Here is a 13,177-nt window from a genome sequence, read left to right as displayed (position 1 = left end):
AAGGATGAAATCCCTTCGGGGTGCTGTGAGAATGAAACGAGATAGCAATGCAAAATTGCTTGGGTAAATAGGTTAGGCAGCATGATTGCATCTTGCTACCTTGATGTATATAAGCTATAGATTTATCTTATAATTGTTGTTTTAATTTCTTTAGATTTATGTCTAATTTTGTTGGTCCATGATTGATCATTAGTAGATATGTATGTTGATGAAAGAAAAAAGTATGTATCTGTTTTACACAGGGGACAGAGAGCCATTTTAGTAGACCTCATCGAAGCCTCTAAGTTTATCACAGTGGCCACAGAGGAATAAATTTAGGAGTCATATTATGTAAATTATGCGTAAATATGAGGAAAGTTAAACCATAGCCCTGAGCCATTGAGATGAGATTAACTGTTATTCAACAACCTCTATTTAAGAAGGCTGGAAAGCATGTAGTATATTTAAGAAATATTTACAGCAAAATTAGGTGCGCATTTTAAAAAATTTGGTCCTTAGAAAGATCTACTTCAGTTACCTAGATAATTCAGTTTTCTAAACTAGCATTTCCTATATGGCAGAGTATATTTTTCATACTTTCTGTTTTTATGAGTAGAAACACCCATTTATTCATTTTGGTGTGAACAGTGATTAATAGGGTGTCTGGAGTGTAGGTTGCCAATAATGTTTATTGACTTAATTACTAAGTTGAATCTGATGGCATTCCATATCTGTATGTTAAAGACAGTTGCATATCAGCAGATTTGTATTATTTAATATAATAAATCTGTAATGATGATAAATACATGAGGAATTACTCAATTTCCCCTCTAATTGTGGCTAGAGTTAGTTGACTTTTTTTGGAAAATGCCTAAATTTGTCTTCTTGCTAATATGAAGGTCAGAAATGATGTTTTTCTGTATATTGTGTCTTTACATGGACGAAGCTATAAGCAAGAGCTTAACTGAATAAGAAATCTGCTTTATTATATCCCTTGCAAGACTGCTAAAACAAAAACACCTTGGAGATTTAACACAGGATACATTCATCTTCATATGTGGTAGAGGGATTACTAATTAGTTTTGTCCTAGAAAGAAGCAGTGGGGTTCTGCCTAAAAATAAAATAAAATAAAATACAACAAAACAGAAACAAAAACCCTCACATACTTGGTTCTACTTCAGACCAGATACAGTAAGTTATTGAGTAATCATTTATAATGCATTCATATGATTCTATCTGTAATTAAATACCAGTCTTGATACTGCAGAAACTGAAAAGCTGGGGTTGCAAGTTTCTCCTTTATTCTGGCTTCTAAAACCTTCATACACATGCTAACACAACTTTAATTTCTCTAAAGTCATATATCTCTCTTACTCCCATTTCTTTTTATATATTAAAAAAAAATCCAGGAAATATAGAGACTAGTTAATGGGGAAAAGCAATGCTGCTCTGAGCACCTTGGGCAAAAATTTAAATGTAGTGATGATTTATTCTTACAATAACCATTTGCCAGCCACTGATTCTGTTCCAGGTACTTTTAAAAAATCTTGTAGTGTGTTTATGCTGGTGAGGCCTACATCACAATTAAAACATTGAATGGGAGAGCAAGAAGAAGTCAGTGTGAGTAAGCTTATAATAGGTACTTGATTTATTTACTTGTGTGACAAACTTTAAATTCCACCCACTCTGCAGGGAGAATAGGGTGGGAAAACTGGGTTTAGGAGAATAGTTTTTTTTTTTTTTTTTTAAAGGTAGGATCAAAGAGCAGAGTCAAAAACAACAATGGGAGTAAAAAAACATATATAATCAATGCATGCATATTATATTACAAAGAAATTAATTAAGAAGAGAAATTAATTGGTAGTAGGCAGAGATAAAGTGCAAATTTGGGAAGGCTCAGCAAGACAAGAAAAGGAGTGACAAAAGTAAAAGAATAAAGACAAACAGGTTAAAAAAGAGAGATGTGAGCCTCACCAGACTGTGAAAAGAAAAGGTAGAGATGGCAGGATGAAACACAATCAAAATAAGGATGAGGAGTTCAAAACTTGTCAAAGTGACAAAGGGCTTTGTAGATTGTAATGAAGAAAATGCAGGACTCTGCTGGATAAAAAGTAAAAATATAAAGAAATTGTGGAGAATCTGGGCTGAAATTAGCCACTCTTTTAGTGTTATTATCATAATAGAGTAATTAATATTAATGTTGCTTAGCTGATGATCAACATTTGTTGGGCCAAGATTTTGAAAATAGGTCTAAACCAGCAATATAAGTTAAACAGGCTTATGGATTTTTGACTTTTCTCTATGAGACATGGAAAATTAGGAATGTCATTTCCTAACTTTTTGTCTTTCTCTTTAAGTTGGGTCTGGCTATAACTCACCACTCTGCTAAAAAGAAAACATTTCATATGCAACTAAAAAGAAACTTTGATGGAATATGGTTTTCTTCAGCCATTCTCATCTATACTTGTGGAAATGTCAGGCTATCGGCACCTGTAAGTCAGCATTTCTTCAACAGAAGGAGACAGCATGCACAGAAGTTAAAATCAGGGCTTTAGAGACAAACTGCCTGCCTTGACCACATACTAGTTGTGTGGCTTTAGAATAGACACTAACTCTCTGTGTCTCATTTAATCTATAAAAATGTGGAAGATATTATTCACCTCATCAAGTTGTATGAAGATTAAATGATAACATTAAGGCTGTCAGATATGGCAAAAAAAGAAAAAAAATACAATAAAAAACACCCAGCAAAATTTGAATTTCAGGTAAACAACACATTTTTTGTATAAGTAATATTTACTATGAGACATAGTTATACTAAAAAACTATTTGTGGTTCATTAGAAAGTCAAATTTAACTGGGCTTTCTGTATTTTAACTGGCAAACCTACTTAATATATGTAAAGTACTTGCAATTAACAGTTGTATTATTTAGTCAGTGCTTTGTAAGTATTTTCTCATATGATCAGTGAAATAACTTTACATGGCATATCAGTTCCTTTTTTTTAAATTACTCAATCAAGGATCAATCCAATATAATTATTCTTATGTGCATTTGCTCTCACTAGGGCTATGAGTGACTACTTGAATGCATAAGCATTTAATAAACTGTTTCCAAGTTCCCTGAATTTCTTGCAAAAATAATTTTATAGAAGATAATTTTAGTTCTAAAATACCCTCAATACTTGCTTCCTGTTGATGATGGTAGTAGGAATAATAAACATTCTATTACTGCTAAATATTTTACACAGTTGTTTGCACAATTAAAGCTATAAAGAAGGAAAAGTATGTGAGATGGGAAAAACTGAACAGGTAGCCTATGCCAGTTGTCAAACCAGGTACAATTCCTAGGTACTTTCTTACCTGGTGTCAATTGTCCATTAGATAAAAGTGACAATAACTAAAATTTCCTTCTCCTTTCCTTCAGATCCTCTTTTTTCTCTCCTGCTTTTCTCTTTGCTACTGAGACTCCAATGTCTGTTTCAGTTGAGCACCACCCCAAACCCACTTATATGTCAGGTGTTAAATGATTGCAATAGAGTTAACAGATTCTAGGTGAAAATGTTGTTCTATAAGGAACTCTTAAATATGAAAAGTATTTCAGAGCCAAAAAATAAAAAAGTAGTCAATATTAGTGGAAAGCTAGTAGGTACTTCAAGCCAAACAACCTGCTTGTATAATTTTGCACCAACAAAATAAGGCCTGATGTAAAAATCAAGCTCATTACTAGATTTTTTCTTTTAAAAAAAAATTAAAAATAATATACTGCCTCAAATAGCACTTTTAAAAAAATTCCTTCAACTAATATTTTATTTTGTTTTAATCCATAATCCCTGCCTTTTTTTTCTCTCTCTCAAAGAAGATGTGATGGTATTATTTCAAGTTCATGCATGAATAAATGATCACATAGAAAAGCACCTTAATAGTGATTGCTCAGACAGGCCAAGACTTAAATTGAGTTATAATGAATTCTAGTCTATTGCCTGTGTTCTCTCTACTGATACACCATATTCAAACAGCAAAAGAAAAAATGGTTGATAAGCAGGCCACTCAGTTGCTAGAAGAAAAGGTAATATAATATATCCATAGGTACTGAATAAAATATATATATATAACATACCTTTCCAAATAGTTTCCATGGCAAATTTCAGTGGAACACAGTAAGTATTTATTGAACACCTACTGTGCACAAGGCTTTGAGCTAGATTCAGGGAATATAAAAAACACAGACTTTACTCATTGTAGTAGTCCAATTTTGTGTTACTGTAACAGAATACATGAGACTGGGTAATTTATAAAGAACAGAGGCTTATTTGGCTTACGATTCTGGGACAGCTGCATTTGGTGCAGGCCTCAGGCTGCTTCTACCCATGGCAGAAAATGTCAGGCAGCCGGTGGGTACAAGCAGATCACATGGGTGGGGAAGTGAGAGAGAGAGAGAAGGGAGGTGGCAGGGTCCTTCAAACAACCAGCTCTTGCGGGAACTAGTAGAGTGAGGACACACTCACTACCCACCCCCCCAGGTCATTAATCTCTCATGAGGGATCCACCCGTCTAACCCAAACTGCTTCTCACATTGCCAAGTTGGGGATTGGATTTTGACATGAGCTTTGGAGGAACAACACATCCGAACTATCACCTTTGATGACTGTACTGGAGGAAAGTTCACTAAAAGCTATAATATAAGATAATTCAAGTGCCCTTCAATTGTGCTTTGGGGAGTCAGAGATCACATTTAAAATATTTGACACTACAATGAAAAATTTATACTGAAAAATAATTGATACTTAATCTCTTTTACCAGACAAATGATCTTATTGCAGGTTTCACTGGAGACAATTACAAGTGACAGTCATTGGTTTAGTTTTAGAGCCTGTGCAGTGACAGCACACAGTGGGTGTTCAATTAGCATTTGCTAAATTTTGAAAAGAATCCATGAATCATAAGACAGTAATGGACCTCACTTGGTTATTATGGTAGCAGGGAGAATATGTAATTCATTTTTGCCTGACACTAACCAAGTGTCCTTTTGCTTTTCTTAGCAGCCACTAAAATGTGTAAAACTGCTCTAGATAATTATTTAGCGTTCTCTCAACCTGTTCTTTTCTATTTCTAAATATGTTTAAAAAAAGAAAAGGGAATTTTTTTATTATTTATAACTTGTCACCTCTTGATTTTTATTTTGGTGCAGTTTGTCTAGAGGGTGAAACAGCACATATACACATTTTTATTATTTTATTATCATGGTTAATTATTTGCTGATTTCTTATGAAATGTTGGGTCCTGTTCAAAGTGCTAGTTTGTATTAATTCATTGACTCACTGTAACTCCTGGAAATGACTTTTATTATTAGGATTTTTCAGATAAAGGAACTTAAGTTTACAGAGGTTAACTAACATAACTGGAAAGTAAGGATTTGAGATTTGATCTCAGGCTGCTAGACTACCACAGAAAATCCAAGTTCTTGATTACTTTGCATTGTCATTTAGAAAATCCAGTACTTAATTTTAAATATTTATATGTTCTGGGTCCCTAGACCATATTAAAATGTGCTAATCTCATTTGGAATTATGCTTAATGTCATAATCATTTCTCTTTCATGCCCTGAGCACTTTTGAATTCTAAGAAGATTTATGGCACCTTACATCATTATAGTTTTTAATAATTATTTTAGCTTTGATTTCTACCATGATCTTACTGGGGAAGAAGTTGATTTCATATTAAGAGAGGAAAACAAACTGGTGGTAAGGAAAAACGTCAGAGCCTTCACTACAAATAGCAGTTGTTCTCCAGAGAGAGGAACTTGCTGAAACCTGAAAAAAATACTGATTCCCACCAGATGTGACAGTCATTTGGATTTTTATCTATGTCATTAGTTCATTGGTGACAAGAGGTTCTCTGGCTGGATGGAAACAGATGTCAGTTGCTCAAGTGGTGTTGCTCACAGATAAGGTGAAAGCACTTTCAAACTGCGAAAAGCAGCTTGCAGATGGCAAAAGAACCTGCCAAACATGGACTTTTTTTAAAGCAATTTTTCATTGGCTCAGTCCTGGTTCTTGGAATTACCTCCTCTTAGCCTCCCACACATGGCCTCATACTGACATATTTTACATTTCCAATATTTGAACCCTTGGCTTCTCCTATTGATCCTATTCACCTTTCAAAGGTGAATAACTCCCAATTGCTTTTCTGAATGTCAGCAGTTTCTCTAACTTATGAGACAAGTGAAATATTTTCAGGCCAAGATACAGATAAGGTCTGATCTTCAAGATGGGCATTTGTGAATGAATTTTTCCATTTTACTTTTTTAAAGGTCCAGGGGAACCTAATGTGTTGGCAACACTCCCCCTTTTCCTGCCACGTTCTTCTCCTTTCATTGGCTACTCAAATCATATTCCTATTCTGTATCTTAACCAAACTCTTAACTGAAGATGTTTACATAATGCAACTGGAACATCTACAGAAAAGAAATTGAGTCTAGTCTTACATTCTTTTTTCTAGAGACAAATGAGTTAGAACAGTGGTTGTCAGACTTGAGTGTGCAACTGGAGGTTGTGTTAAGATACAGATTGCTGGGTCCCACTCCTAATGTTTCTGATTCAGTAGATATGAGGTAGAGCCTGAGAATTTACATTTCTAACAAGTTTCCAGGTGCTACTGGTGCTAATCCGTGAGCCACACTTTGAGAAACTCTGAATTAGAGTAATGTATGTGTGGTCTCATTTTCCTACCTATTAGTCAGATAGAGAAACCCAATCCAAACTTACTTAAGCAAGAAAAATAATTTAGTTGATAATGTATGTGAAATTTCAGCATTTATGGCTCAAGGCATATCTGGATCTAGAACCTCAGAATATGTTGTCAGTAGTTTCTTTCCATCTCTGATTCCTCTGGGTCAGCTTCCGTCTGAGGCTGGTTCTGTTTAGAGGTAATAGCTGGCCACCAGCCTCTCCAAGCTTCCATTATAATAGTTTTTTGTGGTAGTTGTTGTTTTTGTTGTTTACCTTACATGCAGGAGAGTATTTCCTCAATACTCTCACCCCAAACCCTGAGGTTAAATTTAATTGTACAAACTTAGACTTTATACTCATTTTTAAATTAAATCCTGAGGCTGAAGGGATGAAATGATTATCCAGGCCTTTTTTAACATCACCACAGGGTCCAAAAGAAAACCAGGGGCTATTGGTGAGAAGAAGCAATTGATGTTGTGAAATTGGGCTGGCAAAAATAACTATTCACTTTATCCTAAAGGTGGAAATTTCTTTGAAGGAATAAAGAATAGGTATTTGAGTGCCTATAAAATGCAGCGTGATGCTGTATGCATATAACTACTTAGTATATATTCGTTAAATATGTATTATGACTTATAAAACAAAGTAAAATGAATTAAAATTTAACTGTAATTAAGATCATTGTTCCTAGAACTATGTTAGCTTTTTCTTAATGAAAGTCCAGACTTGGAAAATATAGGTTAGAAATAAATACCTAAAAAATGAAGATATTACTAATTTTCTTCTTTAATTTATTCCTCTAGATGTTGATTTTCTCATTTGAATCTAATACCTGATTTGATACAAAAGAAAACATAGGTGGAAAGACAATAGAAGAAGGAGAAAAAAGATTATACACACATACACACACACACATACACACAGGAGGAGACCTTAAAAAGTTTGTGCAAAATGGAATTAAAAGATAAAAATAAAAAATATAAACTTTATTTCTCACCATAATCTTCATCAAGTTTAAGACTCTTTTGTAAGCAATAATACCATCTGTTTAGTTCATCCCTAAAGAACTGAGGGTTCTGGAAATTTAACAATGTCAATACAATCTTTTTTACATTATTAACTGAAGAAAAAATGGTTGCCCTTTAAAGATTTTTTTAAGATTAGGAAACACAAAGGAGTCAGAAGGAGTCAAATCAGAACTGGAATGTGGATGCCTAATGAATACCGATCAAAACTCTCACAAAATGGCCCTTCTTTGATAAGAGGAAGGAGCAGGAGCATTGTCTTGGTGAAGAAAGACTCTCTGGTGAGATTTTACTGGGCATTTTTCTGCTAAAGCGTTGGCTAACTTTCTCCAAACACACTCATAATAAGCAAACGTAATCGTTTTTTGGTCTTCCAGGAAGTCAGCAAGCAAAATGCTCTTAGCATCCCCCTAAAAACTGTTGCCATGACCTGTGCTCTTGACTGGATTCCTTTTTCTTTGACTGGACCACTTAAACGTCTCGATAGCTATGGGTTTGATTGTGCTTTGTCTTCCGGATTGTACTGATAATGCCATGTGCTATCTCCTGTTACAGTTCTTCAACAAAATGCTTCAGAATCTTGATCCCACTTGCTTAAAATTTCCATTGAAAGTTTTACTCTTGTTTGCAGCTGATCTGGGCACAATAGTTTTGGTACCCATCAAGTGGAAAGTTCGCTCAGCTTTAATTTTTCAGTCAGCATTGTGTAAGCTGAACCAATTGGGATGTCTATGGTGTTGGCTATTGTTTCTGCTGTTAATTGTCAGTCTTCTTCAATTAAGCGATCATTAAGATTAATATTTTCCTCACAAATTGGTGTGGATGGTCTTTTGCTGTGGGCTTCATCTCCAAAATTGTCTCGCCCCTTCTTAAAAGAACTTATCCATTTGTAAACTGCTGATTTCTCTGGAGTATGGCCCCCATAAACTTTTCGTAAAGCTTCCGTGATTTCACCATTCTTCCACCCAAGCTTCACCATAAATTTGGTGTTTGTTCTTGCTTCAATTTTAGCAGAATTTGTGTTGCTCTGATGGGGACTCTTTTCAAGCTGATGGTTTATTCAAACTAGATCCTGTTCAGTCATGTTATAACAAGTTAGTACAAGTTTATTTTGGTGCAAAATTTTTTTGAAATTCATGCCTATATTTGTTCATAATATTCATTTTCCATGAACTTTTTGAAGACTCCTCATATTTATCACTTAGTAAATATCTCAATCTGAAAATAAATCATGCAATTGGCATAATCCATGCTCTGTATTTAATCATTGGCAATAATAAAACCAGGTAGGGACTAAAATTGCTCCAATTTCCTGTCTTTCACACTGCTGGCTCCTGGTCTCTGAAAGTTTAAGAAAAGAAAAAAAGAAAGGAAGAAACAAAAAGAAAGGAAAGAAAGAAAGAAAAGGGTGGAAAGGGAGGGAGGGATGGAGGAAGAGAAAACTCCAGTCTGTAATTTATATATTTAATTTATATATGTGTGAAACTATGGATAAATAGTGAAGGATCCATGATTGTTGTTGATGTTGTTAGTTTAAGATTTCTGAAAGCCTGCTACTAAAAGTCTGTGTGCTGCAGTGCTAATGGAGCACAAAGTTTAGAGGTAAAGAGGCTTTATAGCGTGTCAGGCCCAAGAAATGAAACTGCCATCCTCAGGGTAATGTTCCAGTAACATTCCCACACTTGGCTCATTCTGAACACAGAGGAGGTGTTTAATTTTTATTTATTTTCACTTATTTATTTCTCTATTAAGGTTGATTGTGTGCCTAGAGCAAGCCTAGTGACAGGTGGGGCAGAGAAATGTTGAGCATGAATTGTGCACTGAAGTATTAGCAGTTTACCTGCCTTCTATCACTGAGATAAAAAAAAAAAAAAAAGTAGAGAAAAAAGTTGCCATCACCAAGGGAATCAGATAAAGGGACAGGGGAGAAAAGCCTGCCAACAGTATATTGACCTGCTTTTTTTCTATAAAAGCATCCAGGCGACAATAGCAAAAAGAAAGAAAAAAATTAAAAATAAAAAGGGAACCTCAAAACAGCACTCTTTAAGGCTGTTATTGTAAGGAGTTGCATATACTCCTAGCTTGCTTTTAGATGGAGGTTTATGATCTCTATCATCAAGGGCAGGAAAAAGCTTTTGAAAATGTAAAACAGAGTAAATTTACCCTTTCTGGTCCTCTCCCCTCCAGCTCACCATTGCTGTTACAATTGAGGCAGTTGGTCAGAGATGAGAAAAGAAATTGTCTTGAGATCTATACTTGAACCAAATCCAGGATTTGCATTTTCTTTAATAAGACTGGACTGAAAAACACAGTGGAGAATGAATAGAAAGTAGAACTACAGGAATAATGTTTTTTAAAAAACATCCTTTCCTCTGTTAAAATCCTTCTATTTTAAATCGCTTCGATTCAGGACCTTGAGTTTTACAAGGAAATGGTAATTCTGCTTGTTTTGATAAGGATGCTCTGACAGAGTCTTTCTTTTCATCATGGACCAGGCTTTCACTATGAAGCACCTTGCAGTATTTCTCTTTCTTTGAAATCACTGGTATTGGCCTTTATCAGAATCCATTTGCCTTATTCTTATTTCTCAATTACTATGTTGCTAAAGTCTCAGAATCTTCCAGACTAAAAGAGCCATGAATGAACTTATTGTCCAAACCCAAATGCACCAGTTTCTTTATTCTACTTCAACACTGGCCTCATTGTTGCAGCCACAAATGACAGCTGTATGGTGCAATTGGGCAGGAAAAAATGTGACAGCCTCTCTCTAATATCAAATAGAATATACCTTCTATTTCAGGATAAGATTATTATTATATATGAATATTGTATTCATATATTTTACTTCTTCCCCTTTTGTCTGGCATTCATACTATAGGAAATGTAAGGCTATACTCTCTTGTCCCTAAAAAGGGCTTTATAGTAAATTAGATCATTCAATATGGAAATCCTGAGCATTTGACAGCTCTAGTGTTGCACTGCTGATCATAGTTCTTTGCTTAGGATTCCCTAGTAGTTGAGTCTATTGGCAAGAAAGAACCCTGCCAAACTAAGAAACTACTTCTTTTCTACTCAGTTTGAGTTTCTATTATCCCTACATCAAATCATACTAAGCAGGTACACATATGTACACAGGCATACATACAAATTTTTAGTGACTTTTTCCTGTTTGTTGTTGTCTTTAGATATATTGGACAATATATCTAAATTTGAGTTTTAGTAGGTTTCTCTTGATTTTCAGATCTCAGGTAAATAGAAGTGAAATATGATCAAATTCTTCCATTTGCCACTGACAAGAACTTTTACTTCTTTTTAATGCAGTTCCACTGAATTCTTCCATTTGAAAAGCTTCCTGATACCAGGCATACTTCATTGAGAATATGGCAATCAAAGAATGTTATTTGTTTTTTGGAAATGCTTTAGGTTAAAAGTAGGCAAGCATTGCTTAATGGCTAAATTCAATAAACAAGCAACCCAATTAAAAAATGGGCAAAAGAGCTAAGTAGGCATTTCTCTAAGGAAGATATACAAATGGCCAACAGACATATGAAAAAATGCTCAACATCACTCAGCATCTGGGAAATGCAAATCAAAACCACACTGAGATACCATCTAACCCCAGTTAGGATGGCTAAAATCCAAAAGACTCTGAATAATAAATGCTGGAGAGGTTGCGGAGAAAAAGGAACTCTCATACATTGTTGGTGGGACTGCAAAATGGTGCAGCCTCTATGGAAAATGGTATGGAGGTTCCTCAAACAATTGCAGATAGATCTACCATATGACCCAGCTATCCCACTGCTGGGAATATACCCAGAGGAATGGAAATCATCAAGTCGAAGGTATACCTGTTCCCCAATGTTCATCGCAGCACTCTTTACAATAGCCAAGAGTTGGAACCAGCCCAAATGCCCATCCTCAGATGAGTGGATACGGAAAATGTGGTACATCTACACAATGGAATACTACTCAGCTATAAAAACGAATGAAATACTGCCATTTGCAACAACATGGATGGACCTTGAGAGAATTATATTAAGTGAAACGAGTCAGGCACAGAAAGAGAAATACCACATGTTCTCACTTACTGGTGGGAGCTAAAAATTAATATATAAATTCACACACACACACACACACACACACACACACACACACACACAAAGCCTGGGGGAGGGGCGGGCAAGAAGATATAACAACCAAAATTACTTGAAGTTGATAGGACAAGCAAACAGAAAGGACATTGTTGGCGGGGAGGGAGGAGAGGGAGAAGAGAGGGAGGTTTTGGTAAGGGGCAACGATAATCAACCACAATGTATATCGACAAAATAAAATTTTTTAAAAAATATTGCTTTATATCATTGATTTAAGCCCCACAAATAACTGAACATTTTTCCACTTGTTTTCCATCATGGCCATTATAGAATGGTTCCTCTGTATCTGCCGGTTCCCATCTGTGAATTCAACAAACCACAGCCCAAAACTATTGAGGAAAAAAGCAATAAAAATAACAATACAACTGAGAGCAGCCCCCTCACACCAGAAGCTGGCAAGAAGCATGCCCAAAACACCACTTCCACATGGGTGGCCCACCACAGCCACTGCTGCCATAAAACCAGCTCAGTGACACAGTAGTAGCCACAGCCACTGTGCAGGGGGCCCACAGCCACTGTACAGGGGGCCCACGAGACACTTGACTGCATTGATGCAAGGAGAGTCACCAGCAGAGAACAGAAAAAAAAAGGATGTCTCTCTCCTCAAAGCCCACTCTAGAGTAATATCAGAAGCAATTGCTCTACCAGATGACCAGAGATCAACATAGAGATACTAGAAATGTGAAAATCTAAGAAAATATGACACCACCAAATGAAAACAGTAATTCCCAAATACCAAACTATATAGAGCAGGAAACCCTTGAAATGACTGAAAAAGAATTCCAAGCAACAATCTTAAGGAAATTCACTGAGATATGAGAAGACTCATTTTGACAACATAATGAAATGAGAAAAAATTCAGGACATGAAGGGGGAAATTTCTAAAGAGATTAATACCTTAAAAAAGAATGCGGCAGAATTCATAAAGCTGAAAGATTCATGCAACAAATTAGAAAACACAACTGAGAGCTTAAGCAGCTGGGTAGAATAAGCAAAAGAAACACTTTCTGATCTTGAAGATAGTCTTTTTGAAATAACCTAGGTGGCCAAAAAAAAAAAAAAAAAAGAAAAGAAAAAAGAATTAGAAAAAATTAAGAATATCTAAGAGAGCTAGCAGACAACCTTAAGAGCACAAACATTTGAATCATGGGTGTCCAGAAAGGGAGGAAAAAGGAAAAGGCATGGAAAACCTAATTAGTGAAATAATAATGGAAAACATCCCAGATATAGGGAGAGACATGGACCTTCATGTCTAGGAGGCTCAAAGATTCCCAGACAAATTGAACCCAAA

General features: G+C 35.4%; 1 protein-coding gene across 1 annotated transcript in view; it reads left to right on the top strand.

Annotated features, from left to right (window-relative positions):
* The window catches only part of LRP1B (LDL receptor related protein 1B), a 1,457,254-nt gene that overhangs the window by 256,542 nt on the left and 1,187,535 nt on the right, over positions 1-13,177 (top strand). The window lies entirely within an intron of this gene.

The sequence above is a fragment of the Cynocephalus volans genome, chromosome 1, assembly GCF_027409185.1.
Source record: "Cynocephalus volans isolate mCynVol1 chromosome 1, mCynVol1.pri, whole genome shotgun sequence".
Lineage (NCBI taxonomy): Eukaryota > Metazoa > Chordata > Mammalia > Dermoptera > Cynocephalidae > Cynocephalus > Cynocephalus volans.
This window is presented reverse-complemented; position numbering and strand designations above follow the sequence as displayed.